The sequence below is a fragment of the Macaca nemestrina genome, chromosome X (assembly GCF_043159975.1).
Source record: "Macaca nemestrina isolate mMacNem1 chromosome X, mMacNem.hap1, whole genome shotgun sequence".
NCBI classification, from domain to species: domain Eukaryota; kingdom Metazoa; phylum Chordata; class Mammalia; order Primates; family Cercopithecidae; genus Macaca; species Macaca nemestrina.
In genome coordinates, this window is record NC_092145.1 from 21,007,479 (window position 1) to 21,032,112 (window position 24,634).

The 24,634-nt window shown below is 42.7% G+C and overlaps 1 protein-coding gene and 1 pseudogene across 2 annotated transcripts in view; one reads left to right on the forward strand and one right to left on the reverse strand.

Annotated features, from left to right (window-relative positions):
- Nucleotides 1-24,634, forward strand: part of LOC105481414 (placenta enriched 1) — a 201,278-nt gene that overhangs the window by 98,983 nt on the left and 77,661 nt on the right. The gene's annotated exons all lie outside the window — the stretch shown is intronic.
- Nucleotides 16,610-17,259, reverse strand: LOC105481462 (small ribosomal subunit protein eS7-like; annotated as a pseudogene).

Sequence of the window (24,634 nt, forward strand, 5' to 3'; positions counted from 1 at the left end):
CTGGCTTCAAGTGATCTTACTGCCTTGACCTCCCAAAGTGCTGGGATTACAGGTGTGAGCCGCTGTGCCTGGTCCATGTTTAACTTTTTGAGGAACTGCCAAACCGGTTTTCAAAGCAGCTGCATATTACAACCCCATCGGCAATGCATAAGGGTTCTGATTTCTCCACATTCTCATAATCAGTTGTTATTTTCCATTGTATTTTTTATTACAGTCATCCTAATAGGTGTGAGGTAGTACCTCACTGTAGCTTGGAATTGCATTACCCTAATTATTGATGTTGAGCATATTTTTATGTGCTCCATTGGGCATTCGTGTATCTTCTTTGGAAGACAGTCTATTCAGATCCTTTGATCATTTTTAATTGGGTTATTTGTCTTTTTACTTTATGGAGTTTTAAGTGTTCTGCATGTAATCTAGATACAAGTCTCTTATAAGATATATAATTTCCAAAAATTTTCTCTCATTCCATGGGTGGTCTCTTCATTTTTTTGGTTGTGTGCTTTGAAGCACAAAGGCTCTTAATTTTCATGAAGTCTCCATTTCATCAAAGAAAAAATAGGTGTATTTTTTCCATGGTTGCTTGTGCTTTTGGTGTCAAACCTAAGATTTACATGTATGTTTATTTCTAAGAGTTTTACAGTTTGGGCTCATGCATTTTGACCTTTGATATACTTTTATTTAATTTTTGCACATGGTGTAAGGTAAAGATCCAGTTCCATTCTTTTGCATGTGGATATCCAGTTGTCCCAGCACCTTTTGTTTAAAAGACTATCCTTTCCCCTATTGAATTGTTTTGATGCCCTTGTTGAAAGTAAATTGACCATAAACTTGAGGGTTTATTTCTGGTCCACAACATTTTTAACTGACAGAAAAGAATGGTCAGATATGGAGGGCCTACAATAGTCCCAATGTCTCAGCTTAGCACACCCAGAAGCCTCTCATCCCTCCATCCCCTCAGTAGAGAAAGAATCGTTGCCCAGGGAAATGCTGGTCACCGACATTAGGTCTAATGACTCAACCTGGAAGGAGATCATGTGGAAAAGTTACACGTGTTTGCAGAACCAACCTTCCTTTCCTTGGAAAGTTAGGCTTCAGTGTAGACCTCCATTCCTCTTTCTGAGCATGCTGTTGTGAGTTTAGGAAACGTCTTTTCTTCTTTCCCCTTAGCTGGGAAATTCATCCCATGTTCATCCTCCTAAGACTGTCCACTCTCAGTTTAAGCTATAGTTAGAGCCCAGAATTTCAGAAAGCAGAGGGATTTGGTTTCTTTCTTTCTTTCTTTCTTTTTTCTTAAAGGAAAAATGCTCTTGCTTGCATCTTCTTTGCCGGTCACACAGCTTCACACTTTGGGCAGTCCCCCAGCAAGTGGCAATGGATTTACTCTGGACATGTCCTTCTCACTTTTGCTGGGAAGTGAGCACCTCACAGTTGCAGCAGACTTCCCAGGATAGAAAGGGAACGTGACCTCCCGCTAGCTTTGGCCCTACCTAGCAACTGACAATCCTGACTCATGCCTTTGGGAGATTCTTGACCTCTTGACTATAGGGTTTCCTGAGTTAGGGAAGGTAGAATGGCAGAGTACAAAGCGGACAAGCTTTGATACCAGACAGCCTGAGTTTGAGTCCCCGATTCTGCATTCGCTTGCTATGGCAGACACAGAGATGCACTGCTTAGATCCCCTGTCAAGAAAGAACCCGCTGACCAGCTGGAAGGAGTGTGATTACTTGACAGCCTCCAGCTGTTAGCTCCTTCAGGGTCTGTCTCAGCTTTTGAGCCAAGGTCATGCTGTTCTTGAGGTGGCCCCTAGCCAATGGCTGATGAAGGAGGTGATACAAGGCCCATTTCCACCACCCAGAAGACTCCTCTAAAAGGCAGTATTTGCTCCAGAGCTCCCTGTTGGGCACAGACTTTGACAGGTCTGCATCACGCTCTGGGCTCCTCTTGCCTGGTCCTGCTTTCTCCCCTTTTCTTTCACAGGTATTTCCCGCTAAACCTCTTGCACTCCCACCTGTCAGAGCATCTGCTTCACAGAGAACTCAACCTGTCTCTCAGCTTGTGTCTTCTCCCCTGTGACAGGGGAATAGTGGCATCATCCCACAGGTTGATAAAAACATTAGAACTAAGTAAAATACCTGCCACAAAGGAGGCATTCCATCAAAGGGAGCTGTTACTACTAGGGAATCTATCATTTCCATAGCTACATCCTAACTTTTAAACAAAATAGAGGTATCCATTATAATCCAAACCTAGAAATAGCCTCAATGCCCATCAACAGAAGAATGGATAAATACATTGTGCTGGGTCCATACAACGGAATTCTAATTAGCAATAAAATGAGTAAATCTCATCAGCATTAGATTGAGCTAAAGAAACCAGGCACACAAAAAACACATGTTGTATGATTCCATTTCTCTGAAGTGCAAGAATAGACAAAACTAATGGGTGATGGTAAAGGCCAGGACTCAGTGGTGATCCTTAGGGGATAATGACCAGGGGCATGAGGGAACCTTCTAAGGAGCTGGAAATGTTCTCTATCTTGATCTAGATTCTGGTTATATCTCACACACACACACACACACACACACACACACACACAAACATACACACAAACACACACAGACATACACACACAAACACACACACATACACACACACAAACATACACACAAACACACACAGACATACACACACAAACACACACACATACACACACATACACACTTCAAAATCACAAAGCTTGCAATTAAGGTTAATATACTTTATGCACCTACCTTTGTACGTTATGGCTACATTTTTACAAACGGAAATACAGTGGGGAGTTTTTTTTTTATTAATTAGCATATGTACAGGTTAAGTTTTTCAATTTAGAAAATGCAGAAAAATAGAAAAAAAAAATCTCCTATGGCCCCACCTCGCAAAGATAACCAGTAGAGACCATTTAGATATTGCATTGCGTTCTGTAGCCCTCTTGGCTCTACTTCTCTATGGTCCTGCTCTGGCTCATGGAGAAAGGAAGCTCCGCCATCATTTCCACCTTCTTGGAAATAGTGCTTCTCACCCCTCTTTCACTCTTTCCCTCAGATAAAACCTAAAGCTTAATAGTGCCAAAATTTCAACGTCCTCATCTGCACATCACATTGCACCGCATCTTCTGGGCCGCTGGCTCCCTTTCTGGATAGCCAGGTCAGGAAGCCAGGTTCACTGTGTCTTCTGCCTTTACAGGAGATGAAATGCTAACTCAGGCCCCAAAGGACTTTCTGATGGGAATGTACCTGATGCTCCCCAAAGATGAAATGGTGCAGGCTTAGAGCAGTCAGAGCAGCCAAGCTTTTTGCCTGGCAGTTGTGTGAATTATGAGAGAAACGCATCTTCCAGCTTGCTTAGATGACCACAAACTGTCAAAGTGACCCTGTAGGAAACATCTCAAGGCAGAATATAATCAAAACCAGGCATGTGAAAAACTGGAGCTTTCTTCCTAGACTGCTGGTTCTCAAAGTGTGGCTCCCGGACCAACAGCATCAGCATTAGCATCTCCGGGGAACTGGTTAGAAATGCAAATTGGGGCCCCCACCAGGGACATAGTGAAAGAAACTCTGGGAGTGAGACCCAGTCATCTGTGTTTTAACAGGCCCTCCAGGTGATTCTGAGGCACCCGTAAGTTTGAGAACCTCTGTTCTAGAGGTTTCTAAATTCCACTGCCAGAGAAAGCAAGGACACATTCACATGTGCTCTGCTCATGCGCATAACCAGTGTCCTGTGTCCTTGGTATGACTTACAGGCACACGCCAGATCCATATAACTTCAAAGTCTCTTGTTCTTTATATCCTGAACCCAAGGAAACACATTTCTTTTCTTTCTTTTTTTTTTTTCTGTTAGCGGAACAAAGATGAAATATAGCCCAATGTTCCCTCAACAAAAAGATTTATTAATTTGTACTAATGACTGTTTAGAGAAAAACATAAAAACCAATGTCCTTGTTGAATGCTCCTCGAGGGCAAAATGTGGATGTTATCTGTAAAATCAACAAATTTGTCACCAAAGTGAAATGTTATCTTTTCCTGAAGACTTTCCCAGGCAGCTCAAGGCCTCAAGGACTAGACAGCCTCCCCCATCACCATGATCAAATGAAGAGGGTTAGAACTTGCAGCCATAACTCAAATGCCTTAAGATGGCTCAGATGTGTGTTTGTTTTCAGGTTAGGAACTTTGCTCAGAACCCCTGAAGAAAAGGGACCATGAACCTATTCAAAGACTCAAAGAATCCTCTCAGACCTACGCCCCTCCTTACCAGTGTGTTCTGGTAAATGCATAACAATCTGCGCATGCACGTGTGCATGCGCGCATGCACACACACACCTTTATTTTAAATGTGTGGCATGTGATCCAAAAATAATAAAATATACAATATTCATTCTTGTAAATTTCATACAGCTAATTAACATTCATACTCATGCTTTAGTTCATTTTTACCTAACTCTTGTATCCATATCCAACCTAAGGTGGCAATTAACAAACAAGCATGATTCTGACGTAAGTATTGGTTGATACATTGGTTTACATTTATGATTAAGACAAAAGCAAAACAACAAAATGCATGTCAAAATTTCTCTGATTCACATAGTGACATAAATAACTTCTTTACTAAATCAGATAATCGTCTTTAAATACTGGAAGGATATTTCCTCAAATTTTTTGTGTTGTTTACAATATAACAGCTACAGAGACAACACAATTTTCAAGTTTCAGCTGTACTATTAACATTTCTTCCATCTTTCTTAAGCCTAGTTCAGGGGTGGTCAAACATATTTTGTTAAAGAGCCAGATAGTAAATATTTTAGGCTTTTTTGTCTGTTTGTTTGTTTGTTTGAGACAGGGTTTCGCTCTGTCACTGAGGCTGGAGTGTAGTGGCATGATCTCAGCTCATTGCAAACTCTGCCTCCCAAGTTCAAGCAATTCTCCTGCCTCAGCCCCAAGTAGTTGGGACTATAGTCGTGCATCACTATGCCTGGACGCTTTTTATGTTTTTTTGTAGAGATGAGGTTTTATCATGTTGAGCAGGCTAGTCTCGAACTACTGGGCTCAAGCAATCCACCTGCTTCAGCTTCCCAAAGTGCTAGGATTACAGGCATGAGCCACTGCGCCTGGCTAAGCATTTCAAGCTTTGTGGCCACATAGTCATTTTTTTTTTTTTACAACACTTTAAAAATGTAAAAATCATCCTTTGCTTGTGGGCTACACAAAAACAGACTGTGGGGAAAGTTCTCAACTCTTGGTCAAGACAATCAACACAACAATAGATTAAGCACTGCTTTATAGCATTTGCCAGTTTCTGTGACATAAATAGTCCTACCATGGCCAACTTCAGGCTACACAACTTGATGTCACAGAATGTGGAGTTGGGAAGAGATGCCCAGTGGCAGAACATTATATAGTATTTCCACTATACTGATACAAAAGATATAAGTAACCTCAAGAGCATGGATAATAGCAAAATGTAGTAAAATAATTAGAAAGGGATGAGTTTCACATATGTATTAGCTTTGTGGGTTTTTTTGGTTTCGTTTTTTGAGACAGGGTCTCATTCTGTCACCCAGGCTGGAGGGCAGTGGCATGATCGTAGCTCACTGCAGCCTCGACCTCCTGGGCTCAAATGATCCTCCTGCCTCAGCTGGGACCACAGGTGTGTGGCACCACACCCAGCTAATTTTTTTGAAATTATGTTTTGTAGAGATAGGGTCTCCCTATGTTGCCCAGACTAGTCTGGAACTCCTTGGCTTGAGTGATCCTCCCGCCCCAGCCTCCTAAAGTGTTGGGATTACAGGCATTAGCCACCACGCCCAGCCAAGCTTAGTTTTTTCATATAATTTATTTAATTGCAAGGTTATATAATTTAATTTCTAATAATGGCTGAATTTAACAACTCAGCTCTCAAAATTAATTTGTCTCTTGTGAGTTGGTATGAGCACACCACTGTGACCATAACAAATTTCAACCTGTTTTGTTGGGAGGTAGGTAAAAAGAGAATCTTCACTCATTTTGGTCCATTATTCCTTGTAACAAAAGAATTTACTACAGGGTTTCTTTGAAGCTGGGAGTTTCCCTGGCTCTTCTAAAATAGGAAATGATTTTAGATGTTATTTTTACGTATTTTCAAAAAGAGGTCTGTCTCTATTCTAAACTGCTTCCTGACCACCTTTTGCTTCCAAATAATGAGAACTATTTAAAGGAAAAAGGAACTACTGTAGTGTGGTTTTAAGAAAAGCACATACTTTGCTCTTTCAGAAGTAGTTACACAATACTTCTGCCCATAAACTGGGGAAGAGTTAAAATAGCTTTCCAAGGTTCCTCCCAGGGCTGTGATTTTCCTCTCATCTGCTCAGGTAATGCCACTCATGGTGCTCATTCATTTATTCAGCTATTTGAGCATCTATCAACTGCCCGCCAGTGTACTGAGCTCCAGGGACACAGCAGAATGCAAGAGAGAAATGGCCCCTGCTGAATAAGTAATTATGCAGATTATTATTTACTTATACTTTACATTGGTACCTTAAAGGAGAGCATATAACATAGCGGCCTGATCTATTCTGGGAGGCTCAGGATGTGGCATTTAACCTGACACCTGAAGAATGAGTAGAAAGCCATGCCAAGGAAGAGACAAAAAGAAGTAGAACACCCTTCCTTCCAGGTGATGGGGACATCCTATAGGATGCTTGCCCAAAGCACAGGTACACATACAATACATACACAGATACACAGCATATGTTTGATATTAAAGTTCAATGGGGGGAGAAATTAGAAAAAAAAAGACGACGTCTTAAAAGGCTCCTGGGATGAAGGGGATGATAATTTTTCAAAAACAACATTGAGAAACATTGCTTTATATAAACAACTTGGTGCTCTTGAGCTATTATCACAGCAGTGGCAGAGCTAAGAGGCTGACTCCTCCCATGAGGACTAGCTACAGACCTGCAGGCTCCAGAGGCTGATACTAAGACAGGAAGTTAGAGGACTCATGGTTTCCCACAACTCCAGAAAATATCCTCTGTTATCTTTCAAATACTGCCTCTTCCTCGTTCTCTCTCTTCCCTCCTTCTGGAACTCCAACTGGACACTTACTGGAACTTCTCATTCTGTCCTCCATGTAGCTTAGCTTTCTTTTCTTATTTTTCTTTTTCTTTTTTTCTTTTCTTGAGACGGAGTCTCACTCTTTCGCCCAGGCTGGAGTGCAGTGACGCGATCTCGGCTCACTGCAAGCTCCGCCTCCAGGGTTCACGCCATTCTCCTGCCTCAGCCTCGCCCATAGCCCGCCACCATGCCTGGCTAATTTTTTGTATTTTTAGTAGACATGCTGTTTCACCGTGGTGTCGATCTCCTGACCTCGTGATCCATCTACCTTGGCCTCCCAAAGTGCTGGGATTACAGGCGTGAGCCACCGTGCCCGGCTCCTTTCTTATTTTTCATCTCTTTATTCCTCTGCTCTGCATTCTGGATAATTTCCTCAGCTCTATCTTCTGGTTCACTCATCCTCTCATCAACTGTGTTTAGTTTGTTGTTTAATCCCTCTGTTGAGTGTTCTCTTTTCCATTGCAATGCCTATATTTCGGTTCTTTTTTGCATTCACCTGTATTTTTCAAACTATTCTATTCTTGCCTTCTAGTTTCTATTCCTTTTTAAAACCTCTTTCAGTCAGGCACGGTGGCTCACGCCTGTAATCCCAGCACTTTGGGAGGATGAGGCGGGTGGATCACCTGAGGTCAGGAGTTCAAGACCAGCCTGGCCAACATGATGAAATCCCATCTCTACTAAAAAATACAAAAATTAGCCGGGCATGATGGCAGGCACCTGTAATCCCAGCTACTCAGGAGGCTGAAGCAGGAGAATTGCTTGAACCCGGGAGGCGGAGGTTGCAGTGAGCCGAGATCGTGCCACTGCACTCCAGCCTCGGTGATATAGCAAGACTCTGTCTCAAAAAAAAAAAAAAAAAAAAAAAAAAAAAAAAAAATCTTTGAACATTTTCAGCATACTTATTTTAAAATCCCTTTTAGATTTCCCTATGAGCTGTGGTTCTTAAGGTATGAATTCTTCCATTGGTTGCACTAGTCTTATGGTGGTTTATTTCCTCACAGACTTAGTAAGTTCTAGCTATGCATTCATCCTGAGTCATAGATACAAACACAGATTCATGTGCTATATACCACCTGGGTTTGAATTCTGGCTCTGCCACTTAGTACCTGTGTGTTCTTAGGTAGGTTATTTAATCTCTCTGTTCTTCAGTTTCAGTATCTGGAAAACAGGGCTGTTCTACAAATGAGTTATTAGGTTGGTGGAAAATGACTGCAGTTTTTGCCATTTATTTCAACGACAAAAACCACAATTACTTTTGCATCAACCTACATAATATAAGCCAAGCACTTAGGACAGTGTCTGGCACATAATTAAGCACTTGGCTAGTGTTATTACTGTTATTTGGCAGGAATTGTTTTACCTTGGAGTCTTGTGTACTTTGGGTTATGTGACTGCCTACTCTCAGCTCAAAGTGGCCAGTACACTTCTGAACTGTGTTTTTCCCCCATCCCCACTTATGGGCCAGCACTTCCCACTGCTAACTTTCCATAGGAGCTCAGATTCCACTCCCGTTCCCACCCTGCCATTCAAACCCTTCGCCCAGGATGTGTGACCACCTTTGGTTCTTCTGTAGGCTGTATAGTTACTGCTATGGCTTTGAGCTCTCTTTTCATTTCTGGCACTAGAATATGTTTATTTTTGCTTCTGCTCTCTACGACAGATTTAAATTTTTCGAAAAACAATGTGTTTGGAGCAGGAGAGGAGCTTCCTGCAACAGCTCAGGCAACCATACTGACGAGCAATCCCTAAAAATTCTTTTTTTTTTTTTAATTTTAAGTTTCGGGGTACTGTGTGCAGGTTTGTTATGTAAGTAAACATGTGCCATGGTGGTTTGCTGCATCGATCAAACCATCACCTACGTATTAAGCCCAGCATGCATTAGGTATTTTTCCTGATGCTCTCCACCCCCCACAGCCCCCTGAGAGGCCACAATGTGTGTTGTTCCCCTCCCTGTGTCCACATGTTCTCATTCTCCTTGAACATTCTTCCTGAAGAGGCTTACCTCTCATTTGGCAGTGGGCTCCTTGAGAGAACTCAGGACAAAGGCTGGATTCCTGGCGGGAAGGAATATATATTATTTGTTTTTGTATTCCCTGTGCCTGATATACTTGATATATGTTTACTGAATAAAGACATGAAAGACTACCTTGGCAACAGCAAGCACTACAAGTGGCCAGCTCACTGCTTGATTTCTCTAAGAATTACCACCACCATGTTGTAACCCTCTACCCCACCCTTCTTCCTGTGAATGAGCTCTGTCAAGGTGACATGGTTTCTAACACATGACAGTAGGTATCATTCAATCACTGATGATCTCAAGGGTGAGTAGGTTTCTTTTACTCTGTAAACAAAATGCCAAACTGGGAAATGCTGCAGAGGCCACATATTATTCTGACTTTCAGAGTATTGTTTCGAAAGCACCAGAGTAAAATGTTAAGCAGGTAGCTGATGCAATCTGGCAAAGTCAGTATCTAGCTCTATTTATATAAAGACACACACATATATCAAGCCATCAGAAGGATTTGTATAGAGAGTGACTCTCCTATGAAGGTAAAGGCCACCCCCTTTCAGTTCCAGTGACTGAGATACATTTTTCCAATCCCGGGGGCAAATACAGACACAGCAAGTTCCTTCTTCCCTTTGGAAATTTGGCAGGTAAGTCAAGTCTGTCTCTGTTGCCACATTCTCTCAAGATTTTATGACTGTGCACATGGCCTATATGAAAGCTTCACTTAGGTCACCTTATGTCTTGGCAGCCAGTATGGTATATGACGATTCAGGAAGACCCTGGTGTTTCCCAGATGGGGCCAGATCTGGCCGTGCAATTATTGCCCTCCAGCTGGGAAATGTGACATGGGGGTGATGAAGTGGCTGCTGAGAAGGAGGCAGTTAGACTCTGAATTTGGTCTGTTCTTTATTTAAATCTAAAGATTGAACACACACACATAGATCTAAAATCAATATCATACACACACACACACACACACACACTCACACATGCACCACTCCCCAACTGCACAGGGTATTTTTTAGGGATTCATGTGGATTCCCCTTAACACATATTTCCCAGTCTAATTGCCTATTCTTTCCCCTGTTTACATGCCATCTCATCATTCTCTCTTCCTTTACTCTCCTACTTATCTTTATCATTGCTTTTAACTGTGTGTTCCCATTAACCCAGATGATCAGTTTCAGACTCTTTGAGAAAGAGACAGGGACCCTAAATCCATTGTGAGCTGCTTTGTCTCATTCTCTCCCATGACCACAGAGAAGCATGTCTCTGTACCTTGATTCTCAGAGGAAACAGAGTCAGAAGCTACACCACCACTGGTAGCACAATGTTACTCTCCAGTTGGACATTCTCATTTATAAAAAGAGCACTAGAATAAATTGCATTCTAATCCCAATAGCTCTAATAACTTGTCCTTTATTCTGTCAATATACTGATCACTGTTACTACAGAGGCAGCAGGGAACAAATATGGGCTCTGTATTTAAACAGACTTGGGTTCAAGTTCCAGCTTCAGCAGTTAATAGCTGAGTGACCCTGGGCAAGTTGCTTATCCTCTCTGAGCTTGTTTCTTCATCTGCTAAATTGGCATCAAGTAGAATATACAGACAGTCCCCAACTTGCAACTGTTTGGCTTGCAATGTTTTGACATTATGACAGGTTTATTAGGGTATTGAATGCATTTTTGATTTATGATATTTTTGATTTGTGATGGGTTTATCAGGACATAGCCCCATCATAAGTCAAGGAGCATCCATATATTCAAAGTGCTGGATACATAATCGGTGCTCTATAAATAGGTAGAATTACTATGATTATTTGGATGATGGTTGCAACCCTTAGTCCTTCCTGTCTCACTGGAGTTAGAGACAATCAGAGTTGAAAGGAGGACTCTAAAGATGAATAAAGCATCTTCTCACGGTCAAGTGCCAGCTCTGAGCTGCTGAATGCTCAGCATAGCACTGGCTTTCTAAGAGGCTCTCAAAGGGCCCTGGCCATCCAAATGAGCAGATAAGATGAAAATGTCCACAAATGTTAAAAAAGGAAAAAAAAAAAAAGGCTGGGCATGGTGGTTCATTTCTGTAATCCCAACACTTTGGGAAGCCGAGGCAGGATTGTTGAACCCAGGAGTTCAAGACCAGCCTGAGCAATGTAGGGAGACACTGTCTCTACAAAAACTAAAAATAAAATAGTCAGGCTTGGTGGTGCACACCTGTGGTCCTAGCTACTCAGGAGGCTGAGATGGGAGGATCACTTGAGCCCAGGAGATCGAAGCTGCAGTGAGCTATCATCACTCCACTCCACTCCAGCCTGGGGGACAGAGCACAACCCCATCTCAAAAAAGAAAAGAAAAAAAAGATGAAAATGTAAATATGAGTGGGCAATAAGACTAGTATCTGCTAAATTATTCCCTGTAGGCCACAAGTGCTGTGGACATTCAGAGAGGGGGTGCTGCTGTGAATAAGAAGTCCTCCTGGAGGAGGCAAGGCTCCAGCTGAGACTTAAAGAAAGGATGAGGCTTGGAGTGACCCCTAGAAAAGGTGGGAGCTCTGTGGGCAAATGCTGGTCAAACTTGAGAGGTAGGGACAACTGTTATTTCCAATTTACAGATAAGAAAATGGAAGGCCAGATAAGCCTAGTGACTTCTCTAAGGCCACTCAGCAAGTAATTGGCAGTGCTAGGATTTAGGTAGAGATCTGTCTCTGTCTGGTGTTGAAGGCTATGTTCAAAGCTGGCTCTGACTGAAGAAAGATGGGAAATAGGCAATAGCCATCGATGGTTTTCCAGATAGGAGTGACATAGAAAAGGCAGTGTGTTTTCTATATTCACAGTGCAGCAGGTGTTCAGGGGAAGATTCTGGCACTAGAGGGGTCAATTAGGAGGCAGTTGCAATACTTTAGGGCTGAGGTATTGAAGGCCTGATCCAGGGTAGGGGCATGGTGGGACTAGAGAAGGCATTAAGCCGTTAGGCATGTCAAAGGGCAAATTCACAGACTTGGGAACTGGCTGAATATGAAGAAAGAAAGACAGCAGGATGATTAAAGAATCTGATATGGGAACCAGAAGACTGGGCAATGCTGCTACTAGGCATATTGGGATAGCATACTCATTTTAAGGTTGCTGTTTATATAAAACAGAGCCTGCTTTCTTTTATTACTATTGCTATTAAATCTTTTAATTTTTTTGAAAAACCCACATACCATGAGAAAACAGACAAATTCAGAATATGAGATATTCTACAAGACTAGCCTGAACTCTTCAAAAATTCAGTGTCACACACAAAAATTAGGAGCACACACTGTTCTAGATTAAACGACACTAAAGGGACATAAGTAGATGCAATACACAAACCTTGGTTTTGGATTCTGGATTTTACAAAGCTACGAAAGACATTTGGGGAATATTGGGGCAATTTGAATATGGAGGATTCAAAATTAAATTATATTAGGAGATTATTGTTTATTTTCTTAGCTGTGATAATATTTTGTGGTTAGGAGGGAGAATCTTCTTATTCTTTAAAAAGTCATTCTGAAGAATTTAGTGGGAATGTGTTATGATGCCTGTGACCTTCAAATGTGTGTGTGTGTGTGTGTGTGTGTGTGTGTGTAAATAGACTGATAGAAACAGAACTACACAGCAACTATGTTGAAATGTTAATTGTGGAATCTTGGCAGTTATATGTATGTTCATTGTTCTACTTCTTTGATCTATTTGTAAGTTTGAATGTTTTCAAAATAAAAATTCTGGAAAAAATAATGCATGAACATTGTGAAAAAAAAAAAAACAGTAAAAAAGGGTATGGGGGGAACCCTTCTACCCCAGACACCCAATATGCCTTCCCAGGAGCAACCACTGGTCACGTTTCTTGAAATTTTATCTGCATTTTACAAGCCTATGTATGTGTTTGTAAATTCTGTTAAAAAATAGGTTCATGCTATGCATCTTTTTGTTAGCTACAAATAGACTCTCTTATCTATTCAACTGGGAGAGTAGTTAGTTAATTAAAAATCAGTAAAAGTGGAAGTGCTTGGACCCACTAGGGAGCCGTGACCAAGTGCATCCAGAATACTGTGGGTATCAATCAGTGCATTTTACACAGGAAATGCAGAGCATCCTTTAATTGTGAGAGTTGGCCCCACAGACATCAGCTAAGCGAGATTCCACTGTAATGGCGGCAGCCTGCTTTTTTTTTCACTTCAGGAGCCTTCCTGGAGGTGTCAGGAAGGCCTAGGTCTGCCACCATGGCCCCTGAGCCACTGGTAGAACTTTCAGGAATGAGAGAGATGAGCTATTGGGCTTGGGGAGAGGTGAAGTCAGCAAGTGCATGAGGGGCCTGGGCCAGGACTCTTCTCGTATGAACCCCACAGGCATACCCTGACTGTTCCATATAACCATGTGTAGATCTGTCTCATTCTTTCAGTATAGTTTTTAGGATGAATTGCTTTTAGGATGAGTATGGTTTTAATCATATTGTGCTTCAGGTGATGGTGGAACATCTGGGTAGAAAAAACATTGCCTAGGCTTACTGAACTTGCCTGATCATAAGAATCATTTGGGTATTTGTCTAACAAGCTTTCCAGCTAGGGCAGTGCTACCATACGCAGTTGGAGAACCAGGACTGGGGCTCCAGTGACAGGACTGCACTGAAGGATGGAAGCTCCACTAACGGTACTAGTTAAAGGCATGAGAATAGACAGAGAAGGCAAGACGCCTGAGAAATGCTGAAGTCCAAGGACGGAGCCCACTAACTCCCATACGAGCTTCTTTCCCCAACCCCTCCCCTCCAGAGATGATTGCCTCCTTTTGCAATCATTGGGGTCACATTTCCAAAGCATGTGCAGCTTTGAATATGAAAACCTTCCCTAACTGCCAGCACCTGGGCAAATTCAAATCACATACTTGGACTCCTCCTTGCAAATGGGAAGGATGATTGGAAAAATGTGACTCCAGAAACCAGATCTGGACTGAACTGAAATTGCCTGAAAAATGAAAGTATTGGCACAATTAACAAAAAGGGACTGGATTCCTTTATTTATTTTATTTATTTGCAGCTAAATCCTACACAGCTTGCAGACCTTGGGAGACAGCCATCCTTTTATCATTCCTGATATGGACTTGAATTTCTAAGAAATGACTTTTTTAATGGTCTGTGGAATTGAACTCCTACTAGAAGCAGTCCTAGGACTCCCAGTCACAATGTTTTAAGAACAATCCTGAGACAAGAGCAAGAGCTCTGAGGGGACTTGAGTGCCCACAGACCCATGAAGCCATGTGCTGACCTCAAATTGATCTCTTCAGGTGTCCTAGAAAACCCAGCTCTGCGCCTAACTCACCCTCTGCATTGGGACAAGGTAGAGCAAGGCCTGATGTCATTTTAGGGACCCACAATGGCAGAGGACTGCATTGGCTTGTCACACTGCCTGAAATGTTTGCATTTCAGTGTGAAGCACTGAAGTCCCCTGTCTTCTCTAAATCAAAGTGTCTCAGAGGTAAAGACAGGATCTCTAATTTTTTAAGACAAGCAGCTTTTCACTTAAGGTTAAAAACCAAATGGAGAAGGGTGGGTAGTGATGTGTCTGGGTTTTGTTGTAAGCCTGGAGGGTGAGCAGGTGGTTAGGTGAGGGAAGGGTGTCAAGAAGGCCCAGGCCTTCCCTGAGCCACTGGTAGAACCTTCAGGAATAAGATTGATGAGCCATCGGGCCTGAGGAGAGGGCCTGGGGAGTGTGTATGAGGGGCCTGGGCCAGGACTCTTTTCATATGTGGCCCCACAGGCACACCCTTACTGTAATGATTGTGGAATCGGGAAGCCATCACCACAGTTTCCAATTCCTTACCACTATTATTACCGTGACTGTGCTGAGTGCATGTGCTTTGAATTTTCAGTGAGCCTGCTAGCCCAGGGACACTTCTACCTGCCCCGTTATGCGTGACACAGACTGACGGACCACAATAGCAGAGAGCAGTCGTGGGCCTCACATCTGGGGGATCAGGCCTCAAGGATTTTGCGTGACAGTTTATTCCAGCTCTTCCATGTCTCTTAAGAAATCCACAATTTTGATTTTCTGTAACCACCCCCACCCCCCGCCCCATGCTTTTAAAAGCACATATTATGTGCCAGATGCTAGAGGAAGCATATTGGATATATCATTTATTTAATCCTTACCACAGCACTGTGAGGTAGATGTTATTGTTAACCAATTTTACAGATGTGGAAACTGAGGCACAGAGAGAGATTAAGTAACTTGGCCAACACTGCTCTGCTCCAGCAGAGCTTCTGGAAGTCAGCTGGCCGGCTAGACTCTTTCAGATTACTTTTCCTAACCCAAGCCCACTTCTGAATTCTCTCCCTATTGATTCAACCCCTGTGGTGAGGGGTTTATCTTCAAATGAGGTTTCCTGGGATAGCCCTGCTGTGGAGTCAACCTGACCAAGGGCCAGCTGCACCACTCACCTGGGGGCAATTGCCTGTAGAACCAGAGAACAGAAATAAGAAACTTCACTAGGGTTGGCCACAAACCACAAGATCCTCTAGAAGGACCCCAAAATGTCCGTGAAGACCAATAGTCGGATTACTGACCGTGCCGCCAGAGAAAGAAAGTGCAGCCTACCAACTACCCATCCAATTTGAGCCACATGACTTGCCAACGTGGGTGTTTTCTGAGGAAAACCTTCAGTTCACCCAGCAATTCCAGCCTAAGCTCTTTTCAGAGTCTGCCTGAACTAGCTAGATAGTTGCCTCTGGGTCACTGTAACCCAAAAAGGCTTAATTAAAATCAGGAAATAGGCTCAAGTTCCTCTGCTGCAATACTATAAACTTTAGATAGGTCCAAGTAGGCTGCAAGGACACACAGGGATAAAAGGTACTTTGGATACAGCACAGTTGTCTGGGATACTCATATACACACCCACACGATACCCTCCTCCCCCCATAGAAATTAAGAAATGAGAAAAGGAAAGTATTTGGCTCTAGATGAGCTTCCTTTGTAAAGGCTGGAGACAACACATTTCTACTGAACACATTTTGTCTGGGTATGGGGGAAGCAATCTCTCTAGCCTGAGGGTCTCAGGCAGGACTTGGCCTGGTGGGTGCTTAGGGCCAAGTGGGGGATGACTGGCAGGCCAAGGGCATGAGGAGGATAGAGGAAGAAAGGGGGCAGAAGGTGAGAGGGGTGAGAGACTAGAAAGTGAAGGGAACAGGCACAGAAGGGAGAGAAGAGGGACGCCAGAGATGTTTGGAGTAGGGGCAGCTGGGAGAACCCATGGTGCTGACAGTCAGCTCCGCATCATGATAAAGCCATTTCCTGTTTATCAGACATGATTAGGGCATTAGAGTTCTCATACCAAAGATTTATCTAAGAGTAGACATTTGGCCCCTTTGGGTATCAATCCTTTTGGAACTCAGTTTTGTTTTTTGTTGTTTTTATTTGTTTGTTTGTTTTTACTGTGAATATACCTTATTTAGTCATTTTTGTTTACAAGTGAAACTCTGGGAATTCAAAATTAACATCATTACCTATGAGCTTCTTATAGACACCAGAAAAAATTTCAACCTTGTGTGCCACATTGTTCTGCTGTGCTTTGTCCAAATGAACCTTTGCGAGGCAGCTGCCATCCAGTTTCAAGTGGATTCTCTTGCCCACAATTTAACTTGGAAAGATCAAGTCCTCAAGATCGCATGGTACACAGCTATCAGAGTATGGCTCCCGTGATGCTTTTGCTTATTTTTTGTATGGCTTTTTCAAGTTGGCTTAGGCAGAATTCTCCTCTGAGTAATAAAGACAACATGCTTCTCACTGAACTCTTTCTCCAATTCACGTACTAGCCAGACTTGGATTTTCTGGGAAGATTTCAGTTGAGAAACAGGAACAAAGATTATGATAGCTTTCTGACTACCACCAACTTCAGTTTCCTTGGCTGCTATGATATTCAGCTCCCTGAGCTGAGTCTTGAGGTCCACGTTCATCTTTGGCTCCAGAAGAGCCTGGGAGATGCCGAACTTGAACTTGTCTGGCTTCTTGCCTTTGGGCTTCTTGATCCTGGTGTTCAAACTGAACATGGGCTTCTCCTTGCTGAGTACTGGCTTAGGAAGAAACCCAAGTCTCACAGTTTGGGATAGATAGCTTTTTGAAATGTATTCAGACTCCACTGCTTTCTGAAACTAAACGTCCTGAGTCCTTTTTCTGGAAAGAGTGATAAAAGAGGCAAGGAGTTTGCTTGTGAAAATTGGTTTAATTCTTTAAATAGATATTTGTTTATTCAGGGCCTCCTATGCACTAAGCACTGTGTTGGGTACTGTGGACATGACAGACCTGGAGCCTTCTTATGGAGCTTGTTCTGCCTATAATTTGGCCCATTTTGAGGGGGTCAGAGAATGAACACTTCCACTTCCTAAACTGTGCTGGGCTGTGATGCAGTGAGGTCTTTGAGGGTCTCAGGAATAAGTTGGGTTGTTTGCCCTTATAATAAAAGGCTCCAGATTGTGGTGCCGAGACTTCCCAGTGTCAGCTGTCGCTCTGTGCTGCTGTCACCGTGTTGTTTCTTTAGGAGCAGAAAGATGTGATCTCTTTCCTAACCCTGTAACAAAAGACAGTTAACAAGAGAAAAGCATTTAACAAACTTATTTAATCAAATTTTACATGACATGGGAGCTTTCAGAAATGACGACCCAAAGGCCCAGGGAAAATGGTGTATTTTTATGCTTAGGTTCTATAAAGAACGTATAGAAATGTGATTGGACAAAGGGTATGATCTAATGGTAACAGACTGAAGGTAGAGGGTACCCAGTAAGTCTTGTCTGTTTAGAATCTTCTTGGCTTTTCTGTGTAGCATTCCTTCCTCCAGGGTATAGGGCAGGAACTCTCTGGCATGAGGGTCTGCAAGGGAGAAGTGACCTTTCTAGATCGTATGGGTTGCCTTGGGGGAGAGAGGTTCCAGTTTCTATGATTCACCCGGGGCGGGAGACAGGAGGGTAGGAGAAGGTCAGGGAGGGTAGGAGAAGGTCAGCGAGAGACTTTGCTTCTGAGGTGGCAACTGAGACCTTCCAGTCTCCTTTAGTTCAAAGTACTCAGCATGCCAAAGCACCATCATTTGGGGTATCATTTTCTGAGGGCTAGCACTTCTTATCTGCCATGTTATTTAACACATGTTTGCCTAGGCTAGGGCCTTACAGTGGCTTTTCTCTCCCACGGAGTATAAAGTGGATGTGTTTTGTGATAATGGTTGGCCAGTTGGATGTATTTTCTCTTCCTCCTTAGTGCTAAGCTGCATTCCACATGGTTGAGGTTGCTGGAAGTACAGCTTCCAAAGAAGTGAGGACTTACAGTATAGTATAGTCAGTGGCATGCTGGCAGATGTCCAACAATTGCCTCCCTCAGTTGAGCAGGGAGGGGAATGCTGGTTTATAGTGTTTGCTGATTTCCATGGTGTAAATGCTCCCACCATGGCCAGTTTCAAGCTCCTGACATGACATCACCGAACAAGGAGTCAGGAATACATGTGCAACAGCATGGCATCGTAGAGTATTTCCGCCACACAGATACAATAGATGTAAATAACTTCAAAAGCATAGGTAACATAAGTGTAGTGAAATAATTAGGAAGTGATGAGTTTTGAGTATTCATTAGCTTTGTCTGGTTTTTTTTTGTTTTGTTTTTGAGACATAGTCTCCCACTGTCGCCTGGACTGGAGTGCAGTGGCGCTATCTCGGCTCACTGCAACCTCTGCTTCCCAGGTTCAAGTGATTCTCCTGCCTCCATCTCCCGAGTAGCTGGGATTACAGGCGCCCGCCACCACACCTGGCTAATGTTTTGTATTTTTAGTAGAGACGGGGCTTCACTCTGTTGGCCAGGCTGGTCTCAAACTCCTGACCTCATGATCCACCCGCCTTGGCCTCCCAAAGTGTTGGAATTACAGGTGTGAGCCACTACGCCCGGCCAGCTTTGTCTTTAGCATAACCTAATTGTAAGTTTAGATCATTTCATTTTTAACGATGGCTATATTTAACAAACTGGCCCACAAAATTCATGTTGAACCATTGATTCTCACTATCTGGATGAGTGTGGTGCTGCCTCACTTTTCTCTTAGCTTAAGCAGTAGAGAGTCTGAGTAAACTGGGTCCCAAGGCTCTTGCCCCCACTTTAACCAGAGCAGCCCTGCTTGTATTCATTTCATACGTAATGGGGTTCTGTGTTTGAGCAGAGGGTTCCAATGTTTTTTATTTTTTAATCTTTTTTTTCTGTCACCCAGGCTGGAGTGCCGTGGCACAATCTCGGCTCACTGCAACCTCTGCCTCCTGGGTTCAAGAGATTCTCATGCCTCAGCCTCCCGAGTAGCTGGGACTACAGACATGTGCCACCATGCTGGGCTGATTTTTGTATTTTTAGTAGAGACGGGGTTTTGCCATGTTGGCCAGGCTGGTCTTGAACTCCTGACCTCAAGTGATCCATCCACGTCAGTCTCCCCAAGTGCTGAGATTACAGGCATGAGCACCCAGCCTCCATGTTTTTTAAATGTTTTTTTTTCTTTTTTTGAAAAGCATTGGTATAGATGGTCTATGAGGTTCCTTCCATTTATGGTGTCTTAAGTTAGCCATGTCTTGCTAACCTTCCATTTTCCCTTTCGTTCCCTTGTCCCCTCTTGTCACTCAGGCATCCTATTCCTGCTATTCCCAGAGATCTTTCTGTCCCATCCCAGGCTCTCCATCTTCACTGAAGAGATAGCTGTTATCAGCTGATATGGTTTTAGGTGATATTCCTCCCAGGCATATTTTACTTTTCAACATGTGACTCCAGAAGACACATAAGGTCTTTCAAATACAAAGAAATGAATTTCTAAAAGCTGGAATTCCAGGCAGGGTGCTGGAGGTGAGGGGTGGGGTGCTGTCTGTACTCAGTGCCCTTAAAATCATAACACTGAACAGTCAGACCTGATTCTACTTTGCAGTATCCTTCAAAAATCTCTTGATTTCGATGGGTTGCTAAGTTACCCCCAAAGAACGGCCCAAGAGTGTATCTCTATTTTTCTTTACACAACACAGTTTTCTTGCAGTGAAAACTAAAACCTTATCCTAGCAGATGTTTGGTTTGTCTTCCCCTGAATGCAGTTTTCATCCCTGGAAATGATAGAGAGGCTGCAAAGGTTATGGATATGACACAATCCTTTCTGAAGGCAAATTCACCCTCTTTAGCATGCCAGAAAAATTATTTTTCCAGGAAAACTAAACACTAAGCACATGCTTGGATGTTCCTTTCAAGCAAGAGAGGAGCCCTTTCTATCCCATTAAGGTCAGGCAATTGCCCAAGTGATTTGCTTCACTGCCTATCATAACGGGGAGTGTGGGACGGAACCAGCAGGGGTTTACTCTCATCTCTCTCCATCCAGCAGGCTAGCCAAGCAAAGTTCATAGGCACAGGCACCCTCCGAAGCCTGGAGTCAGAGAGGCTGAGGCTGGGGGCCACTCGGGACCCCTCCAATACACACACACAAACACACACACACACGCACACACACACACGGATGCATGCATGCACACACATAGAAGCCCACAACATTCCCTCAGTTCAACACGGCAGCTCATGAGAGTCAGTATAATGGAAGCAAAAGTAGAGCAGAGCAGTGGAATAAGATGCATGGAACCTGGTTGCCCAGGAGGCCACGGGATGGGGCACAATAATGAGCTTCTTGGCCAGCTGCCCAGTCTGCTGGGTACATATTGTTCAAATGTAGATAGGACAGCCAGTGGCCCAGGAGCTGTGGGGGACAAGAGGGCTGCTATTTCCTGCCTACATGGCTACCTTCGGAGGCCTAGGGGTACTTTCCCTAGCTTTGCTTCTCAGGTTCTGTCCCCACTTCCTACACCAGCAGCAACCTCCCTTTGGCCCCATTTTGCTGAGGACATGGCTCACTATCTGAAGGCTTCAACTGTAAGGAGGTACGTATGCATGCCCAACACACAAAACAGACCCGAAGCCAAACTCTGTCCAGTTGAGGCCAACTTAGGCAATAAATCTTGCTCAATTCCCTGGTCAGAATACCTCTGGCTACCTCTGCAAGCCCAGTCTAGTCTTGATCCAGGGCCCTTTGGCCAAGATCCCTGCACAGTCGGCACTCTTTCCTCTTCTCTGTCCAAGCTGAGCTCACTCTCCCCTGGCTTTCCCCAAAGTCCTTCACTTTCAGAATTGGAATCTTTTGAACCAAAACTTTCTTTCTTACAAAAATATCTTCTCTCTCACCACTAGCCTTCCATTCTAGACTTCTAGGTTCTCTTGTGTCTTCTAACACTTGAATTCTGAGGGAATTTGGTCTCTCCAGGGGAAGCAGAGAGGCACTCCTTATTTATCCAATAATATTGAATGGCTAATTGTCATTTATAGACCATCATGGAAGCCATCAATCTCAGAGTGTGCTTTCCCTGTATCACTTGCTCCTGATGTTGGAGAGAGATTCGAAATCTAAATGTAAGCCACCAGCAAAATACTGTCTCTTCAACGCACCAAAAGGAGGGAAAGTTAGCTTATCTTGTAGAATCTTTCAAAGTACTGTGGACTAGTTGAGTAAGGGTAATTACAAAAAGGAAAAGGGAAGTCAAGGACAAATTCCCATGTAGTTGAAGAAGTCTCACAATAAAGTAAAATTTCCCAAGAATTGCCGGAAAGCAAGTCTTACAACATTGGGAAATGATGAGTCCAAGAATTTCAGAAGAGCCTCCACCCTTCACCTGGCCTTGAAATCACCAAAGAGCTCCTACTGCTCCACTCCAGGCTCAAGAAGCAAGCTGCTTTTCACTGCTACTTTTCAAAGTGTGCTCATATCCATTATCTCATTTGATTCTCACCATGACCCTGTGAGGTAGGTAGGACAGATATTAGTTTTCCCCGGCTCACTTCTGGAAGATTCCCAGGAGTCAGATTTTGCACAATTGTAAGTTGACAGGTTTGGCTCTATTTGCACATGCTAACAAAATCTGGCCTGATCCAACCATTATGTAAAGGGAAGATTTGTCATGCAACATTGACCTAAGCTATGCAGAGAGAAGCGTGATCATCGGGGAAGGGGACCAGGGGAAATTTAATAATTTCTTGGGAAATGAAATAATTCTACTCCTCCTTTCCCTTTCTGGGCCTAAAAACCCAGGCTTGAATGGGAAGGGCTTGCATTATCCTCAAGCTACTCAAAAGGTTTCTTGAAGACTGGATACCAAGGCCAAATTCCTATATATTTAGCTATATTTGATCAACCTTACCAGTTAACCAACTAAGCATCGTGGTGCAGCTCTTGTAGGGAGGAAGAGACAGAGAAGTAGGAGATCAGGGTCAATGGATCCTGACCTCCAAAAGCTTACAGTTTTGCTGGGAGCTAAACTTGTACATACTACACAATAATGCGTAGCAGCCAAAGAAAAGGAAGAGAAGGTCAGAGAGGGTTGAGGCAGCCAGGGGAGGCATCCCAGAAAGTCAGAACAGGGGGGTGGTTAGGAGCATGACCTCTGAGGTTGGGCAGTAAACATGGCTTTGAATTCCAGATCCACCATTATCAGCAATGCGAACTTTGAGCAAATCACTATACGTGATCCATAAAATGGGGTGAAAATGAATAAGTACTTTAAAAGTTGCTGAGAAGATTAAATGAACACAGTATGGTATCCATTATCTCACTTGAGAAAGTAAAAATTGGTGCTATTTAAGCTAACCATTAAAAATGGGGGAGATTTGGAGACACTCAGGGGGAGAGACAGGACAATACAAGGCACTGAATTAAACAAAGGTACTGAATTAAAAAGGAAAGGAGGTGGATGAGGATATTGAGAACACTGGTCTTGCTAAATCAGAGGGTACATACATATAAAGTGAGTAGGAGAAAATAAACTGTGCAGATTGGGTGCAGCAAAATGGTAAAAGGCTACCAAGTGGAGGAGTTTAGACTGGATATGATGGGAAGGGAGAAGCCACTAGAGATTTTTAAGCAAGAGAGTGACTTGACAATAGTAGTCTTCGAATAGGATTGGCCTATGGAGCACTTGGTGACTTGGAGAGGGACTGGAGGATATCCATTATTTCAGGCATGAGTTGATATACACCTGGACTAGAGACATGAGAGTGAGAATAGAAAACATTTGAAAAATATTTTGTAGGAAAAACTAACCAGATAGAGTAGGTAATTGGATATGGGAGATGAACGAGAAGGAAGAGTCCAAGAGTCTTCCAAAGTTTTTAGTCTAGGTGACTTCAAAAGTGGTGGTGCCATTGTTTTTGCTTCTAAGTTGGAGCTGAACAATGAAAACACATGGACACAGGCAGGGGAACAACGTACACTGGGGCCTGTCTGGCGGGCAGGGGGAGAAGAGAATCAGGATAAATAGCTAATGCATGCAGGGCTTAATACCTAGGTGATAGATTAATAGGTGCAGCAAACCACCACGGCACACGTTTACCTATGTAACAAACCTGCACATCCTGCACATGTATCTCAGAACTTAAAATTAAATTAAATTTTAAAAAAGGAAGTGGTGGTGCTGTTGACAGCAAAATGGGAGTCAAGAAGAGCAGTAGACATGGAGGGAAGATGATGGACTCAATGTTCAATTTATAGAAATGTCTAGAAAAAAAAGTTGATACTGGAATACCCTAGAGAGTAGAATTTCCTTCTTTTACTTCCTTTCCGACAAGACACAGACTTCATTTTTTGTTAGATGATTATATTATCTGCAAATATTGATGATTTTGTTTCTTCCTTTCTGATGCTATTAATTCTATTTTTTATTCTATGGCATTGGCTTGGAGCTCTAGTAAAATGTTGAATAGCAGAGTAGCAGTAGAAATAAACATTCCTGTCTTGTTCTTGACTTTAAGGGTGAAAACATCTAATATTTCAAAATTTGTTAACAAACACTTGTGTATTCTTCTATGTGTGAAACATTATTATGAACACTTTACAAATATTAGGCTATTTAATCCTTCTACAATGTTATGAAATAGATACTATTATTGTTGTTATTGTTATTCCTCTTTTACAGATAAGAAAACTGAGGCATAGAAAAGCTAAGTAACTTGCCCAAGGTCACACAACCAACAAGTGTTCAAAGCTCCACTGCTTAGCTTTGGAGACTGTGTTCTTAACTACTCTGCTACACTTGCTGCCTCTTTAAGTATGAAGTTTTCTGTACCTTTCTGGAAAGTACTTTTTATTAAGTTAAAGTTTCCTTGTATTTCTAATTTTCTTAGAGCTTTCTAAGAGCAAATGAGTACTCAACTCAGTTATAGCAAACATCTTTGCTGCATCTATTGAAATGATCATATTATATTTTCCTTTATTATGCAAATATAATGAATTACATTGGTATATTTTCTAATGGTGAACCAGCCTTGAATTTCTGGGATAAACCCTACTTGGTAATGGTATAATCTTCTTTTTCCGAAGTGCGAGATTTGATTTGGTAATAATTTATTTAGGGGTTTTGTATAGAGTTAGTTTTCTGTCCTCATACAATTTGGTATTGGTGT